The sequence below is a fragment of the Oncorhynchus nerka genome, linkage group LG12 (assembly GCF_034236695.1).
Source record: "Oncorhynchus nerka isolate Pitt River linkage group LG12, Oner_Uvic_2.0, whole genome shotgun sequence".
Lineage (NCBI taxonomy): Eukaryota > Metazoa > Chordata > Actinopteri > Salmoniformes > Salmonidae > Oncorhynchus > Oncorhynchus nerka.
Window position 1 is genome coordinate 16,868,436 of NC_088407.1, and position 17,518 is coordinate 16,885,953.

Sequence of the window (17,518 nt, forward strand, 5' to 3'; positions counted from 1 at the left end):
AGTTTTAGTTTGACTTTGGGAATTTATTAACTCCCTACTGTTAGTATGAATGCTTAATTTAGGTTTCACTTTTAGAGGGTTTTTTTTCAGCCTACATAGCACTGTGCTACTCTACTTTTTAAAACAGGAAGTGTGTTGAGTGCTGTGCGATATCTAGTATATTAGTCTGTGCAATGCAGGCTGAGCTGTGATCATTTTATTACTCAACTCATAGTCTCTTGTGGACAGACATCGTAAAGATTTGAGTTCTGGGCTAACCAAGATTACTCATAGCAGAACTATCAGTAGCCATGGGGCATCTTGACTGAAAGGTCCCGGAAGTGTCTTGTGTGACCAGTATTACTCCAAGAGGAACTATTGACAATGATACACCAATGATAAGCGCAACTGGCAAGAAGCCAATGGAAGGACGTTCACTAGTAGACAATCTAGTACCATGTTGACACTAGGTTATAACCTAGTAACAGACTGAGACGGTCAGAATGTCTGACACACACACACACACACTCTAGGGATGACGTCACCATTTGGGGGGTGCTTCTAGAGAGTTTAGGCTGCAGATTTGGTCTGAGGGGAGTAGAATGGAACAGCTGTGTTCTGTAGAACACTACAGAATGTTTCAGAATGATGGAATGTTTAGAACAGACATGATTCTAATCCACAGGATGGAGATTCTACACATGACAAAATAGAACGTCCGATCTCTCCCACTTGGACTGAACACACACGGCAGACAATCTATAGATATTCTCAGACCACATCTTAGATAGCAGCCTGGTCTCAGACTAGATGTAACATAGTAAACTAAGTCCGGAATACTCTAATTATTATGATAGGTTACATTTGGTATGGTTACATAAGACAGAAGATTACTTGGGTGGTTGGAAGGTTTTGTGTATAACGCGAACGTCTAGCAACCCAAAGGTTGTGCGTTTTAGAATCTCATAATTTTAGCTAATTAGCTACTTTTACTACTTTTTAGATACTTTGCAACTGCTTATCATGTTAGCTAACAATTCCCCTAACCATTTAACCTAACTCCTAGCCTAGCTAACGTTGGCCACCTAGCCAACATTAGCCACAACACATTGGAATTTGTAACATATTGTACAAATGGCATTTCCTAACATATCATTTGAAATGGATGATGGACATCCACAAATGAATACATACCACCAGAAACACATCATACAGTACGATACTAATTGGAGCGTTCCAGGATTTACGTTGCTTATGTTACGTCTACCCCTGAGTCCAGGCTGTGCATAGAAGCTATTAGCAGAACGACTAACAGGATGCTTGTCGGCATCCAGTACCAGTTGCAAGTGTTAATATTTTCTACATTATAGAATAATAGTGAACACATCAAAACTATGAAATTGCAAGAATGGAATCCTTTAGTAACCAAAAAATGGTTAAACAAATAAAAACATATTTTTTGACGTTTGACAACTTTGCACACTTGAATGAGTAGGTGTGTCCAAACTTCTGACTGGTACTATATGTTTGTATTTATTTATTGATGCGTTGGACCTTTTAACTGAAATGTTTACTGCTGCAGGTCTAAAGCCACAGACAAATAATAGTCCTCTGTAACTTATCTAACTTTTCTAGCTATGTGATATTTCATAGTTTTGATGTCTTCACTATTATTCTACAATGTAAAAATCAGAAAAACCCTTGAATGAGTAGGTGTGTCCTAACTTGACTGTTACTGTATGTTGAGAACCTAATTTGAATGTCAAGTCATATTTTCTCCGAATGCATTTCCTTTTTTTAAATTCTCGGAATTAGACTTCCCTACAGGGGTTGTCTAAAGAGGACATCTGAAATTACACTAATACACCATTATATATTATATATAACAGTGTGTAAACTATTGTATGGAGGTGTATGCTGTTTGTCAACCTTATCTGTTTGTAGGGACTCGTTGGTGTGCTTCCTTGTGCGAGAGACTGGAAGGGGGAGCAGAGGACGGGTGTGTGTAGACCTAAACAAAGTGAGAAAGGGAGAGTGAGAAGCCAATTCATTAGTTTGGAAATGTGGACAGGTAGTAAAACCATGTAAATGATTGAGTAAGGGAGAGATGTGGTCTCATCAGAGAGGATGTTTGCAACATAGCAGATTGCAGTTGGACCACTGAACTGGTGCTCAGTAGTGTGAACAAGCTAACTGTCTGTGAGATTTCAGAGAGAGGGGGGAAGAGCGGGAGAGTTACTGACACAGAAACAAAGCAGAGGGAGAAAGAGAGAAGCAAAGAGAAGCATTAGACAGTGGACTTTCTGTTCCTTTCACTAACAGCTGAGGTATGTCCTTCCTTTTACCTTTTTGTTTTTACTGTGGACTGGGTTTGTACCTCAGGGAATGCAAGGTAGAAGCAGACTGAAACGCAAGGTCAAAAAGTATAGAACGCTTTGAACAGTTTGAACTTGAAATCCTCTGTTCAGTCATTTGAGGAGAACCAAGAGTATATATATAGATGTGAGACTGAGAACCAAGAGTATATATATAGATGTGAGACTGAGAACCAAGAAATAGATGTCTGAGAACCAAGAGTATATATATAGATGTGAGACTGAGAACCAAGAGTATATATATAGATGTGAGACTGAGAACCAAGAGTATATATATATAGATGTGAGACTGAGAACCAAGAGTATATATATAGATGTGAGACTGAGAACCAAGAGTATATATATATAGATGTGAGACTGAGAACCAAGAGTATATATATAGATGTGAGACTGAGAACCAAGAGTATATATATAGATGAGTATATATAGATGTGAGACTGAGAACCAAGAGTATATATATAGATGTGAGACTGAGAACCAAGAGTATATATATAGATGTGAGACTGAGAACCAAGAGTATATATGTAGATGTGAGACTGAGAACCAAGAGTATATATATAGATGTGAGACTGAGAACCAAGAGTATATATATAGATGTGAGACTGAGAACCAAGAGTATATATATAGATGTGAGACTGAGAACCAAGAGTATATATATAGATGTGAGACTGTGCAGTGGTAGTTCTGTGAACTACAGTCGTTACTCATATTGTGGTGTACGAGACTAAAACCAGACCGTGTAGTGTCATAAATAACTACCTGCATCTGAATGGTTGACTGAACAGAGTGTGTTTGAATCTGCACTATGTTGTAATTTAAACATGACAAACACAATAGCACACAGTAATTCCCTTTATGGCAATGCTTGGTGTCAGAAATATCTATCTGCATTTCTATGGCTGAAAAGCAGAAGTTTTGCGGTGGTAGTCTTTGAGACCAGGTTGTAGCACAGGGACTGTGGACATTATGTTGTTCTCAAGTTGCGAATGCAGTCTTTTCATCATTGTCTTCGGAACAAGCTATGTACAGAACCACGCAGCAGAGCACTATTGCCTCTTAACGGGGAAAACATTTTTAAAGCTGATAGTTTCAACCTTTTAAAACTACATGAATACCACCAACTGGTGCATGATGTATTTCACAATGAGCCACTGTTCCAGTTAATCGGCTAGCTGGCTCAACTCTCACCGTACAGTCTACTACACACTAAAGGATTGGGTTACTCCCAGAATGCTATAATAGAACACAAATACCACTGACACACAAAGGGGTGATAATAGAAATATAATTAATAGAATACATTAATAGAATTCTGGCTCAACTCTCACAGTAAATTCTAATGCCTGAAGGATTGGAATAACCTTAGAATGCTATTATAATAGAACACCGACACCAATCTTTCTACACAAAGATGTGATATTTCTGTTTAGCTGCTTCTACATCTGCATTGCTTCCTGTTTGGGGTTTTAGGCTAGGTTTCTGTATAGCACTTTGAGATATCAGCTGATGTAAATACATTTGACATCATTGTCTCCCCATTGTTTTCGCGGTAATAGAATAAAAATAGCACTTGCCCCAAGGCATGTGGGTATTCATTTACTTGACTGTTGAAGTCAATTCTGAAGAAAGCCTACACGGGATTGTGCAACCGTTCAACGCTATTGTTTAATACCAATGGCACCACCCACACCGTATCACAGGCAAACATAACCTGTTCTGTGAGAGTTACACTGCATTTTTTCACATTTAATCATTTAGCAGGCACTCTTACCCAGAACAACTTACAGTAGTCCATTCCCATTCCCATGGGACTTGAACCCACAACCCCAGTGTTGCAAGCACTACTGAGCCAATACGAAACTACTTGGCAACACTCTTTGGTTGCTTCACAAAAAGCACCCTATTCCCTATATAGTGCACTACTTTTGACCAGGGTCCATAGGGGCCTGTTAAAAGTAGTGCACTACATAGGGAATAGGGTGCCATTTTGCAGGCAACATAAGTTAATAAGTGATATCACTGTAGGGAAAGAGCTGAACCGACTACACACTAGGAAAAAATGAAATCTAAAAGCACAGGTGCAAACAGCAGCTTAAAGTGAGGTAAGAGAGAGGTGTTTTACCAGCTCCACTTCCTGTTTACCTGGATGTCCTCATGGGGTACTGACTGTATCTACCTGTTTACCTGGATATCCTCATGGGGTACTGAGTGTATCTACCTGGATATCCTCATGGGGTACTGAGTGTATCTACCTGGATATCCTCATGGGGTACTGAGTGTATCTACCTGGATATCCTCATGGGGTACTGAGTGTATCTACCTGGATATCCTCATGGGGGTACTGAGTGTATCTACCTGTTTAGCTGGATATCCTCATGGGGGTACTGAGTGTATCTACCTGTTTAGCTGGATATCCTCATGGGGGTACTGAGTGTATCTACCTGTTTAGCTGGATATCCTCATGGGGGTACTGAGTGTATCTACCTGTTTAGCTGGATATCCTCATGGGGGTACTGAGTGTATCTACCTGTTTAGCTGGATATCCTCATGGGGGTACTGAGTGTATCTACCTGTTTAGCTGGATATCCTCATGGGGTACTGAGTGTATCTACCTGTTTAGCTGGATATCCTCATGGGGGTACTGAGTGTATCTACCTGTTTAGCTGGATATCCTCATGGGGGTACTGAGTGTATCTACCTGTTTAGCTGGATATCCTCATGGGGTACTGAGTGTATCTACCTGGATATCCCCATGGGGGTACTGAGTGTATCTACCTGGATATCCTCATGGGGTACTGAGTGTATCTACCTGGATATCCTCATGGGGTACTGAGTGTATCTACCTGTTTAGCTGGATATCCTCATGGGGGTACTGAGTGTATCTACCTGTTTAGCTGGATATCCTCATTGGGGTACTGAGTGTATCTACCTGTTTAGCTGGATATCCTCATGGGGGTACTGAGTGTATCTACCTGTTTAGCTGGATATCCTCATGGGGGTACTGAGTGTATCTACCTGTTTAGCTGGATATCCTCATGGGGGTACTGAGTGTATCTACCTGGATATCCTCATGGGGTACTGAGTGTATCTACCTGGATATCCCCATGGGGGTACTGAGTGTATCTACCTGTTTAGCTGGATATCCTCATGGGGGTACTGAGTGTATCTACCTGTTTAGCTGGATATCCTCATGGGGTACTGAGTGTATCTACCTGGATATCCTCATGGGGGTACTGAGTGTATCTACCTGGATATCCTCATGGGGTACTGAGTGTATCTACCTGGATATCCTCATGGGGTACTGAGTGTATCTACCTGGATATCCTCATGGGGGTACTGAGTGTATCTACCTGTTTAGCTGGATATCCTCATGGGGGTACTGAGTGTATCTACCTGTTTAGCTGGATATCCTCATGGGGGTACTGAGTGTATCTACCTGTTTAGCTGGATATCCTCATGGGGGTACTGAGTGTATCTACCTGTTTAGCTGGATATCCTCATGGGGGTACTGAGTGTATCTACCTGTTTAGCTGGATATCCTCATGGGGGTACTGAGTGTATCTACCTGTTTAGCTGGATATCCTCATGGGGGTACTGAGTGTATCTACCTGTTTAGCTGGATATCCTCATGGGGGTACTGAGTGTATCTACCTGTTTAGCTGGATATCCTCATGGGGGTACTGAGTGTATCTACCTGTTTAGCTGGATATCCTCATGGGGGTACTGAGTGTATCTACCTGTTTAGCTGGATATCCTCATGGGGTACTGAGTGTATCTACCTGTTTGGATATCCTCATGGGGTACTGAGTGTATCTACCTGGATATCCTCATGGGGGTACTGAGTGTATCTACCTGTTTAGCTGGATATCCTCATGGGGGTACTGAGTGTATCTACCTGTTTAGCTGGATATCCTCATGGGGGTACTGAGTGTATCTACCTGTTTAGCTGGATATCCTCATGGGGGTACTGAGTGTATCTACCTGTTTAGCTGGATATCCTCATGGGGGTACTGGTGTATCTACCTGTTTAGCTGGATATCCTCATGGGGGTACTGAGTGTATCTACCTGTTTAGCTGGATATCCTCATGGGGTACTGAGTGTATCTACCTGTTTAGCTGTATATCCTCATGGGGGTACTGAGTGTATCTACCTGTATATCCTCATGGGGTACTGAGTGTATCTACCTGGATATCCTCATGGGGGTACTGAGTGTATCTACCTGTTTAGCTGGATATCCTCATGGGGGTACTGAGTGTATCTACCTGTTTAGCTGGATATCCTCATGGGGTACTGAGTGTATCTACCTGTTTAGCTGGATATCCTCATGGGGGTACTGAGTGTATCTACCTGTTTAGCTGGATATCCTCATGGGGTACTGAGTGTATCTACCTGTTTAGCTGGATATCCTCATGGGGGTACTGAGTGTATCTACCTGTTTAGCTGGATATCCTCATGGGGGTACTGAGTGTATCTACCTGTTTAGCTGGATATCCTCATGGGGATACTGAGTGTATCTACCTGTTTAGCTGGATATCCTCATGGGGGTACTGAGTGTATCTACCTGTTTAGCTGGATATCCTCATGGGGGTACTGAGTGTATCTACCTGTTTAGCTGGATATCCTCATGGGGGTACTGAGTGTATCTACCTGTTTAGCTGGATATCCTCATGGGGGTACTGAGTGTATCTACCTGTTTAGCTGGATATCCTCATGGGGGTACTGAGTGTATCTACCTGTTTAGCTGGATATCCTCATGGGGGTACTGAGTGTATCTACCTGGATATCCTCATGGGGTACTGAGTGTATCTACCTGGATATCCTCATGGGGGTACTGAGTGTATCTACCTGTTTAGCTGGATATCCTCATGGGGGTACTGAGTTTATCTACCTGGATATCCTCATGGGGTACTGAGTGTATCTACCTGGATATCCTCATGGGGGTACTGAGTGTATCTACCTGTTTAGCTGGATATCCTCATGGGGGTACTGAGTGTATCTACCTGTTTAGCTGGATATCCTCATGGGGGTACTGAGTGTATCTACCTGTTTAGCTGGATATCCTCATGGGGGTACTGAGTGTATCTACCTGGATATCCTCATGGGGGTACTGAGTGTATCTACCTGTTTAGCTGGATATCCTCATGGGGGTACTGAGTGTATCTACCTGTTTAGCTGGATATCCTCATGGGGGTACTGAGTGTATCTACCTGTTTAGCTGGATATCCTCATGGGGGTACTGAGTGTATCTACCTGTTTAGCTGGATATCCTCATGGGGGTACTGAGTGTATCTACCTGTTTAGCTGGATATCCTCATGGGGGTACTGAGTGTATCTACCTGTTTAGCTGGATATCCTCATGGGGGTACTGAGTGTATCTACCTGTTTAGCTGGATATCCTCATGGGGGTACTGAGTGTATCTACCTGTTTAGCTGGATATCCTCATGGGGGTACTGAGTGTATCTACCTGTTTAGCTGGATATCCTCATGGGGTACTGAGTGTATCTACCTGTTTAGCTGATATCCTCATGGGGGTACTGAGTGTATCTACCTGGATATCCTCATGGGGGTACTGAGTGTATCTACCTGGATATCCTCATGGGGTACTGAGTGTATCTACCCTGGATATCCTCATGGGGTACTGAGTGTATCTACCTGTTTAGCTGGATATCCTCATGGGGGTACTGAGTGTATCTACCTGTTTAGCTGGATATCCTCATGGGGGTACTGAGTGTATCTACCTGTTTAGCTGGATATCCTCATGGGGGTACTGAGTGTATCTACCTGTTTAGCTGGATATCCTCATGGGGTACTGAGTGTATCTACCTGTTTAGCTGGATATCCTCATGGGGGTACTGAGTGTATCTACCTGTTTAGCTGGATATCCTCATGGGGGTACTGAGTGTATCTACCTGTTTAGCTGGATATCCTCATGGGGTACTGAGTGTATCTACCTGTTTAGCTGGATATCCTCATGGGGTACTGAGTGTATCTACCTGTTTAGCTGGATATCCTCATGGGGGTACTGAGTGTATCTACCTGTTTAGCTGGATATCCTCATGGGGGTACTGAGTGTATCTACCTGGATATCCTCATGGGGTACTGAGTGTATCTACTGTTTAGCTGGATATCCTCATGGGGGTACTGAGTGTATCTACCTGTTTAGCTGGATATCCTCATGGGGGTACTGAGTGTATCTACCTGTTTAGCTGGATATCCTCATGGGGGTACTGAGTGTATCTACCTGTTTAGCTGGATATCCTCATGGGGGTACTGAGTGTATCTACCTGTTTAGCTGGATATCCTCATGGGGGTACTGAGTGTATCTACCTGGATATCCTCATGGGGTACTGAGTGTATCTACCTGGATATCCTCATGGGGGTACTGAGTGTATCTACCTGTTTAGCTGGATATCCTCATGGGGGTACTGAGTGTATCTACCTGTTTAGCTGGATATCCTCATGGGGGTACTGAGTGTATCTACCTGTTTAGCTGGATATCCTCATGGGGGTACTGAGTGTATCTACCTGTTTAGCTGGATATCCTCATGGGGTACTGAGTGTATCTACCTGTTTAGCTGGATATCCTCATGGGGGTACTGAGTGTATCTATCTGTTTACCTGGATATCCTCATGGGGGTACTGAGTGTATCTCTGGATATCCTCATGGGGTACTGAGTGTATCTACCTGTTTGGATATCCTCATGGGGGTACTGAGTGTATCTACCTGTTTAGCTGGATATCCTCATGGGGGTACTGAGTGTATCTACCTGTTTAGCTGGATATCCTCATGGGGGTACTGAGTGTATCTACCTGTTTAGCTGGATATCCTCATGGGGGTACTGAGTGTATCTACCTGTTTAGCTGGATATCCTCATGGGGGTACTGAGTGTATCTACCTGTTTAGCTGGATATCCTCATGGGGGTACTGAGTGTATCTACCTGTTTAGCTGGATATCCTCATGGGGGTACTGAGTGTATCTACCTGTTTAGCTGGATATCCTCATGGGGGTACTGAGTGTATCTACCTGGATATCCTCATGGGGGTACTGAGTGTATCTACCTGTTTAGCTGGATATCCTCATGGGGGTACTGAGTGTATCTACCTGTTTAGCTGGATATCCTCATGGGGTACTGAGTGTATCTACCTGTTTAGCTGATATCCTCATGGGGGTACTGAGTGTATCTACCTGTTTAGCTGGATATCCTCATGGGGGTACTGAGTGTATCTACCTGTTTAGCTGGATATCCTCATGGGGGTACTGAGTGTATCTACCTGTTTAGCTGGATATCCTCATGGGGTACTGAGTGTATCTACCTGTTTAGCTGGATATCCTCATGGGGGTACTGAGTGTATCTACCTGTTTAGCTGGATATCCTCATGGGGGTACTGAGTGTATCTACCTGTTTAGCTGGATATCCTCATGGGGGTACTGAGTGTATCTACCTGTTTAGCTGGATATCCTCATGGGGGTACTGAGTGTATCTACCTGGATATCCTCATGGGGGTACTGAGTGTATCTACCTGTTTAGCTGGATATCCTCATGGGGTACTGAGTGTATCTACCTGGATATTAGCTGGATATCTCCTCATGGGGGTACTGAGTGTATCTACCTGTTTAGCTGGATATCCTCATGGGGGTACTGAGTGTATCTACCTGTTTAGCTGGATATCCTCATGGGGGTACTGAGTGTATCTACCTGTTTAGCTGGATATCCTCATGGGGGTACTGAGTGTATCTACCTGTTTAGCTGGATATCCTCATGGGGGTACTGAGTGTATCTACCTGTTTAGCTGGATATCCTCCTCTACCTGTTTAGCTGGATATCCTCATGGGGGTACTGAGTGTATCTACCTGTTTAGCTGGATATCCTCATGGGGGTACTGAGTGTATCTACCTGTTTAGCTGGATATCCTCATGGGGGTACTGAGTGTATCTACCTGTTTAGCTGGATATCCTCATGGGGTACTGAGTGTATCTACCTGATATCCTCATGGGGTACTGAGTGTATCTACCTGGATATCCTCATGGGGGTACTGAGTGTATCTACCTGTTTAGCTGGATATCCTCATGGGGTACTGAGTGTATCTACCTGTTTAGCTGGATATCCTCATGGGGGTACTGAGTGTATCTACCTGTTTAGCTGGATATCCTCATGGGGGTACTGAGTGTATCTACCTGTTTAGCTGATATCCTCATGGGGTACTGAGTGTATCTACCTGTTTAGCTGGATATCCTCATGGGGGTACTATGTATCTACCTGTTTAGCTGGATATCCTCATGGGGGTACTGAGTGTATCTACCTGTTTAGCTGGATATCCTCATGGGGGTACTGAGTGTATCTACCTGATATCCTCATGGGGGTACTGAGTGTATCTACCTGGATATCCTCATGGGGGTACTGAGTGTATCTACCTGTTTAGCTGGATATCCTCATGGGGTACTGAGTGTATCTACCTGTTTAGCTGGATATCCTCATGGGGGTACTGAGTGTATCTACCTGTTTAGCTGGATATCCTCATGGGGTACTGAGTGTATCTACCTGTTTAGCTGGATATCCTCATGGGGTACTGAGTGTATCTACCTGTTTAGCTGGATATCCTCATGGGGGTACTGAGTGTATCTACCTGTTTAGCTGGATATCCTCATGGGGGTACTGAGTGTATCTACCTGTTTAGCTGGATATCCTCATGGGGGTACTGAGTGTATCTACCTGTTTAGCTGGATATCCTCATGGGGTACTGAGTGTATCTACCTGGATATCCTCATGGGGGTACTGAGTGTATCTACCTGTTTGGATATCCTCATGGGGGTACTGAGTGTATCTACCTGTTTAGCTGGATATCCTCATGGGGGTACTGAGTGTATCTACCTGTTTAGCTGGATATCCTCATGGGGGTACTGAGTGTATCTACCTGTTTAGCTGATATCCTCATGGGGTACTGAGTGTATCTCATGGGGGTACTGAGTGTTCTACCTGGATATCCTCATGGGGGTACTGAGTGTATCTACCTGTTTAGCTGGATATCCTCATGGGGTACTGAGTGTATCTACCTGTTTAGTATCTGGATATCCTCATGGGGGTACTGAGTGTATCTACCTGTTTAGCTGGATATCCTCATGGGGGTACTGAGTGTATCTACCTGTTTAGCTGGATATCCTCATGGGGGTACTGAGTGTATCTACCTGTTTAGCTGGATATCCTCATGGGGGTACTGAGTGTATCTACCTGTTTAGGATATCCTCATGGGGGTACTGAGTGTATCTACCTGTTTAGCTGGATATCCTCATGGGGGTACTGAGTGTATCTACCTGATATCCTCATGGGGTACTGGATATCTACCTGTTTAGCTGGATATCCTCATGGGGGTACTGAGTGTATCTACCTGTTTAGCTGGATATCCTCATGGGGGTACTGAGTGTATCTACCTGTTTAGCTGGATATCCTCATGGGGGTACTGAGTGTATCTACCTGTTTAGCTGGATATCCTCATGGGGGTACTGAGTGTATCTACCTGTTTAGCTGGATATCCTCATGGGGGTACTGAGTGTATCTACCTGTTTAGCTGGATATCCTCATGGGGGTACTGAGTGTATCTACCTGTTTAGCTGGATATCCTCATGGGGTACTGAGTGTATCTACCTGTTTAGCTGGATATCCTCATGGGGGTACTGAGTGTATCTACCTGGATATCCTCATGGGGTACTGAGTGTATCTACCTGGATATCCTCATGAGTGGGGTACTGAGTGTATCTACCTGTTTAGCTGGATATCCTCATGGGGTACTGAGTGTATCTACCTGTTTAGCTGGATATCCTCATGGGGGTACTGAGTGTATCTACCTGTTTAGCTGGATATCCTCATGGGGGTACTGAGTGTATCTACCTGTTTACCTGGATATCCTCATGGGGTACTGAGTGTATCTACCTGATATCCTCATGGGGTACTGAGTGTATCTACCTGGATATCCTCATGGGGGTACTGAGTGTATCTACCTGTTTAGCTGGATATCCTCACCTGTTTAGCTGGATATCCTCATGGGGGTACTGAGTGTATCTACCTGTTTAGCTGGATATCCTCATGGGGGTACTGAGTGTATCTACCTGTTTAGCTGGATATCCTCATGGGGGTATCTACCTGTTTAGCTGGATATCTCACCTGGATATCCTCATGGGGGTACTGAGTGTATCTACCTGTTTAGCTGGATATCCTCATGGGGGTACTGAGTGTATCTACCTGTTTAGCTGGATATCCTCATGGGGGTACTGAGTGTATCTACCTGTTTAGCTGGATATCCTCATGGGGTACTGAGTGTATCTACTGTTTAGCTGGATATCCTCATGGGGGTACTGAGTGTATCTACCTGTTTAGCTGGATATCCTCATGGGGGTACTGAGTGTATCTACCTGTTTAGCTGGATATCCTCATGGGGGTACTGAGGTATCTACCTGTAGCTTATCCTCATGGGGTTTAGCTGGATATCCTCATGGGGGTACTGAGTGTATCTACCTGGTTTAGCTGTTTAGCTGGATATCCTCATGGGGGTACTGAGTGTATCTACCTGTTTAGCTGGATATCCTCATGGGGGTACTGAGTGTATCTACCTGTTTAGCTGGATATCCTCATGGGGGTACTGAGTGTATCTACCTGTTTAGCTGGATATCCTCATGGGGGTACTGAGTGTATCTACCTGTTTAGCTGGATATCCTCATGGGGGTACTGAGTGTATCTACCTGTTTAGCTGGATATCCTCATGGGGGTACTGAGTGTATCTACCTGTTTAGCTGATATCCTCATGGGGTACTGAGTGTATCTACCTGTTTAGCTGTATCCTCATGGGGGTACTGAGTGTATCTACCTGGATATCCTCATGGGGTACTGAGTGTATCTACCTGGATATCCTCATGGGGTACTGAGTGTATGTTTACCTGGATATCCTCATGGGGGTACTGAGTGTATCTACCTGTTTAGCTGGATATCCTCATGGGGGTACTGAGTGTGGATATCCTGAGTGGATATCCTCATGGGGGTACTGAGTGTATCTACCTGTTTAGCTGGATATCCTCATGGGGGTACTGAGTGTATCTACCTGTTTAGCTGGATATCCTCATGGGGGTACTGAGTGTATCTACCTGTTTAGCTGGATATCCTCATGGGGGGGTACTTAGTGTATATCCTCTGGGGGTTTAGCTGGATATCCTCATGGGGGTACTGAGTGTATCTACCTGTTTAGCTGGATATCCTCATGGGGGTACTGAGTGTATCTACCTGTTTAGCTGGATATCCTCATGGGGTACTGAGTGTATCTACCTGTTTAGCTGGATATCCTCATGGGGGTACTGAGTGTATCTACCTGTTTAGCTGGATATCCTCATGGGGGTACTGAGTGTATCTACCTGTTTAGCTGGATATCCTCATGGGGTACTGAGTGTATCTACCTGTTTAGCTGGATATCCTCATGGGGGTACTGAGTGTATCTACCTGTTTAGCTGGATATCCTCATGGGGGGTTTACTGGAGTGTATCTACCTGTTTAGCTGGATATCCTCATGGGGGTACTGAGTGTTTAGCTGGATATCCTCATGGGGGTACTGAGTGTATCTACCTGTTTAGCTGGATATCCTCATGGGGGTACTGAGTGTATCTACCTGTTTAGCTGGATATCCTCATGGGGGTACTGAGTGTATCTACCTGTTTAGCTGGATATCCTCATGGGGGTACTGAGTGTATCTACCTGTTTAGCTGGATATCCTCATGGGGGTACTGAGTGTATCTACCTGTATCTAGCTGGATATCCTCATGGGGGTACTGAGTGTATCTACCTGTTTAGCTGGATATCCTCATGGGGTACTGAGTGTATCTACCTGTTTAGCTGATATCCTCATGGGGGTACTGAGTGTATCTACCTGTTTAGCTGGATATCCTCATGGGGTACTGAGTGTATCTACCTGTTTAGCTGGATATCCTCATGGGGGGGGTATCTACCTGATATCCTCATGGGGTACTATCCTGTTTAGCTGGATATCCTCATGGGGGTACTGAGTGTATCTACCTGTTTAGCTGGATATCCTCATGGGGTACTGAGTGTATCTACCTGTTTAGCTGGATATCCTCATGGGGGTACTGAGTGTATCTACCTGTTTAGCTGGATATCCTCATGGGGGTACTGAGTGTATCTACCTGTTTAGCTGGATATCCTCATGGGGTACTGAGTGTATCTACCTGTTTAGCTGGATATCCTCATGGGGGTACTGAGTGTATCTACCTGTTTAGCTGGATATCCTCATGGGGTACTGAGTGTATCTACCTGGATATCCTCATGGGGGTACTGAGTGTATCTACCTGTTTAGCTGGATATCCTCATGGGGTACTGAGTGTATCTACCTGTTTAGCTGGATATCCTCATGGGGGTACTGAGTGTATCTACCTGTTTAGCTCTATATACCTGTTTATCTACCTGGATATCCTCATGGGGTACTGAGTGTATCTACCTGTTTAGCTGGATATCCCTCATGGGGGTACTGAGTGTATCTACCTGTTTAGCTGGATATCCTCATGGGGGTACTGAGTGTATCTACCTGTTTAGCTGGATATCCTCATGGGGGTACTGAGTGTATCTACCTGTTTAGCTGGATATCCTCATGGGGGTACTGAGTGTATCTACCTGGATATCCTCATTTAGCTGGATATCCTCATGGGGGTACTGAGTGTATCTACCTGTTTAGCTGGATATCCTCATGGGGGTACTGAGTGTATCTACCTGTTTAGCTGGATATCCTCATGGGGGTACTGAGTGTATCTACCTGTTTAGCTGATATCCTCATGGGGTACTGAGTGTATCTACCTGGATATCCTCATGGGGGTACTGATCCTCATGGGTGTATCTACCTGTTTAGCTGGATATCCTCATGGGGTACTGAGTGTATCTACCTGATATCCTCATGGGGTACTGGATATCCCATGGGGTACTGAGTGTATCTACCTGTTTAGCTGGATATCCTCATGGGGGTACTGAGTGTATCTACCTGTTTAGCTGGATATCCTCATGGGGGTACTGAGTGTATCTACCTGTTTAGCTGGATATCCTCATGGGGGTACTGAGTGTATCTACCTGTTTAGCTGGATATCCTCATGGGGGTACTGAGTGTATCTACCTGTTTAGCTGGATATCCTCATGGGGTACTGAGTGTATCTACCTGTTTAGCTGGATATCCTCATGGGGGTACTGAGTGTATCTACCTGTTTAGCTGGATATCCTCATGGGGGTACTGAGTGTATCTACCTGTTTAGCTGGATATCCTCATGGGGTACTGAGTGTATCTACCTGTTTAGCTGGATATCCTCATGGGGGTACTGAGTGTATCTACCTGTTTAGCTGGATATCCTCATCATGAGTGTATCTACCTGGGGTACTGAGTGTATCTACCTGTTTAGCTGGATATCCTCAGCTGGATGTATCTACCTGTTTAGCTGGATATCCTCATGGGGGTATGGGGTACTGAGTGATATCTACCTGTTTAGCTGGATATCCTCATGGGGGTACTGAGTGTATCTACCTGTTTAGCTGGATATCCTCATGGGGGTACTGAGTGTATCTACCTGTTTAGCTGGATATCCTCATGGGGGTACTGAGTGTATCTACCTGTTTAGCTGATATCCTCATGGGGGTACTGAGTGTATCTACCTACCTGTTTAGCTGGATATCCTCATGGGGGTACTGAGTGTATCTACCTGTTTAGCTGGATATCCTCATGGGGTACTGAGTGTATCTACCTGTTTAGCTGGATATCCTCATGGGGGTACTGAGTGTATCTACCTGTTTAGCTGGATATCCTCATGGGGGTACTGAGTGTATCTACCTGTTTAGCTGGATATCCTCATGGGGTACTGAGTGTATCTACCTGGATATCCTCCTGTATCTTAGCTGGATATCCTCATGGGGGTACTGAGTGTATCTACCTGTTTAGCTGGATATCCTCATGGGGGTACTGAGTGTATCTACCTGTTTAGCTGGATATCCTCATGGGGTACTGAGTGTATCTACCTGTTTAGCTGGATATCCTCATGGGGGTACTGAGTGTATCTACCTGTTTAGCTGGATATCCTCATGGGGTACTGAGTGTATCTACCTGTTTAGCTGGATATCCTCATGGGGGTACTGAGTGTATCTACCTGTTTAGGATATCCTCATGGGGGGTACTGAGTGTATCTACCTGTTTAGCTGGATATCCTCATGGGGGTACTGAGTGTATCTACCTGTTTAGCTGGATATCCTCATGGGGGTACTGAGTGTATCTACCTGTTTAGCTGGATATCCTCATGGGGTACTGAGTGTATCTACCTGTTTAGCTGGATATACCTGTTTAGCTGGATATCCTCATGGGGGTACTGAGTGTATCTACCTGTTTAGCTGGATATCCTCATGGGGGTGTATCTACCTGGATATCCTCATGGGGTACTGAGTGTATCTACCTGGATATCCTCATGGGGGTACTGAGTGTATCTACCTGTTTATGGGGCTGGATATCTACCTGGGGGATACTGAGTGTATCTACCTGTTTAGCTGGATATCCTCATGGGGGTACTGAGTGTATCTACCTGGATATCCTTAGCTGAGTGTATCTACCTGGATATCCTCATGGGGGTACTGAGTGTATCTACCTGTTTAGCTGGATATCCTCATGGGGGTACTGAGTGTATCTACCTGTTTAGCTGGATATCCTCATGGGGGTACTGAGTGTATCTACCCTGGATATCCTCATGTTTAGTGTATCTACCTGGATATCCTCATGGGGTACTGAGTGTATCTACCTGTTTGCTGGATATCCTCATGGGGTACTGAGTGTATCTACCTGTTTAGCTGGATATCCTCATGGGGGTACTGAGTGTATCTACCTGTTTAGCTGGATATCCTCATGGGGGTACTGAGTGTATCTACCTGTTTAGCTGGATATCCTCATGGGGGTACTGAGTGTATCTACCTGTATATCCTCATGGGGTACTGAGTGTATCTACCTGGATATCCTCATGGGGGTACTGAGTGTATCTACCTGTTTAGCTGGATATCCTCATGGGGGTACTGAGTGTATCTACCTGTTTAGCTGGATATCCTCATGGGGTACTGAGTGTATCTACCTGTTTAGCTGGATATCCTCATGGGGGT

General features: G+C 44.5%; 1 protein-coding gene across 1 annotated transcript in view; it reads left to right on the forward strand.

Moving 5' to 3' along the window:
- The first annotated feature begins 2,181 nt into the window (after window positions 1–2,181).
- The window catches only part of LOC115122959 (polyunsaturated fatty acid lipoxygenase ALOX12-like), a 72,184-nt gene continuing 56,847 nt past the window's right edge, over window positions 2,182–17,518 (forward strand). Inside the window, exon 1 of the mRNA XM_065025293.1 lies at window positions 2,182–2,306. The gene's annotated coding sequence lies outside the window, so the exon portion shown is untranslated. The remainder of the gene's footprint in view (window positions 2,307–17,518) is intronic.